Below are 2,063 nucleotides of genomic sequence, written 5' to 3'. Positions count from 1 at the left end.
TTTATTAATACTAAAGCATGTGCTTCAGTAATCTAGTATTTCACGAGTCTGTTATTTGGTACTAGTTATCACATATTTGTGTGTGTGCATTGTACTAGTGTAGCTTGTAGATGCAGTTTGGTAGGGGTAACCTAGCACCTTATGCTTCCATCTAAAATGGTCATGTAGGACTCCAAAAATCCAAAATGTCAGTGGCCAAAATATCAGTATTGAAGCTTTAAAATAACTGCAAAACCAGTGGTGGATTTCATGACTACAGTGGTCCATCTTTTATACTGCCTATGGTTACAGCACGACTTAGCAGTTATCTGGTACATCTATAGTACATTTTCTACTCTGAGTGAGCACTCAAGCACTCTCTGCTACAAGCCTGATCACACCCACACACTCATACAAGAGTTTTAATTGTTCTTCTGTGTTTGTTTTAATGTTCCCTTTTGTGTTTTGGCATGTTAGCCAAGCAACTCTAAAAAGAGAGCTTTTTAACCTGAATGAGATTTCTATTTGGCTAATTCCTAAAATTATCTATATCTGTGCAGTGCACTTTGCTAACCAAGCTTGCTAACATTAGACGATTGTAATAATTAAGACCTCCACATTCTTGTCCAAATATGGGTATTTATAGCTACAAAAAACCCCAACAAACAAAAGAAAAAAACTAAATATGTCACAATCCTTATATTACTAATATTATGGTAAAATATTATGATGAGTGTGAGCTCACGAACCAATGCCTATATCCATCTTTTATTTACAGTTTGGTAAAAACCTTAGCCTGTAGGCTTTACTGGCACGATGCATATTTTCACAATACATTTTTATTACTTCAAAAGGTATGAATAAAAATGAAAAGATGGTACATAACAAAAGCAAAATAACATCTCTCCCTCCCGCCGTTATGAACACACACACATACACACACACACACACACACACACAGGGGTACAAAAAGCCCTTCTTTACTTCAAAGTGCATCATTATAGAAATCAGGTTGCTTAGTGTGCAAATGTAATTTACTTGGTCAAACCACATACTGCAGCAGATGTGACAGGGGACAAAGTCGTGAGGGAAGGCAAACGGCTGTGGCTGTACTTTCAGTACATACTTAGGATTCCAGGTTTGAGGTTTAATTGACAGAAGTATGTATTACCTGCCAGCAGTTCAAAGCAGCATAGATAGCTCCTTGGTGGCCCTCAAGCAAATTTGTTAAGCAGTTCATCGTGGGGATCTGTCTTAAAATACACACAAAGCTTCTGGAATGGCTTTAAGTGTGAAATATATAATTATTTTCTGGAAGAGATTTTTCCTCTGTCACTTGACCTACTTAATGGTTTGAGTTGGCACTTCTATTTGTTACTTAAAATTTCACAACTGTCATGCCACAGTTCTGTTGCTTGTGACTTTATGTTTTATACTTTTGGTCTATGACTGAGTGGCAGAGAGAGAATTATCTATAGACTGGACACTTCAGAGGTGAAAATGGAGAAGAGATGAAAATCTCTGGGTCTCATAAAGACTTGGTACTTAAATGTAAGAATTTTTATGCAATAACTTTATATTACGTCACCAAATGCAAATATCAGTTAGACAACCATCATTTTTTTCATGACAGCTGTACTACAAGTAGGTTTTTAAAACTGATTTAAAAATGTATTACTAATTTTATACATTCCTTTATTTTACGTCATATACACACTGTTAAAGTGGTGGGTATTTATTTTCATCATGGTTAAAGTTTGAAACAATGAGGTCAGATTATGTACAGTAGAGGAAGAAATTATTTGATCCCCTGCAGTTTATTGTTAAGTTTATTGTTAAGTTTATTGTTATTTATAAGAAATTATTGGTAGTTTCATCTTATGGAGAGAGACACAATATAAGCCAAAATATATCCAGCTTGTAAATTAAGCAGGGGATCAAATAATTAGTTCTTCGACCGTAAAAGTCTGTAAACCAAAGTCTCAGGCTCCTGACTGCCCATTTGAAGCAATTTATTTCTAGGCTTTCCACTGGATGATGTCATTGAGTGCAGATAGCACAATCATTTTGTGCCGAAAACAGGA

The sequence above is a fragment of the Pundamilia nyererei genome, unplaced genomic scaffold, assembly GCF_000239375.1.
Source record: "Pundamilia nyererei isolate P.nyererei 1_Seehausen unplaced genomic scaffold, PunNye1.0 scaffold00062, whole genome shotgun sequence".
Classification (NCBI taxonomy): domain Eukaryota; kingdom Metazoa; phylum Chordata; class Actinopteri; order Cichliformes; family Cichlidae; genus Pundamilia; species Pundamilia nyererei.
Note: the sequence above shows the minus strand (reverse complement) of the source record.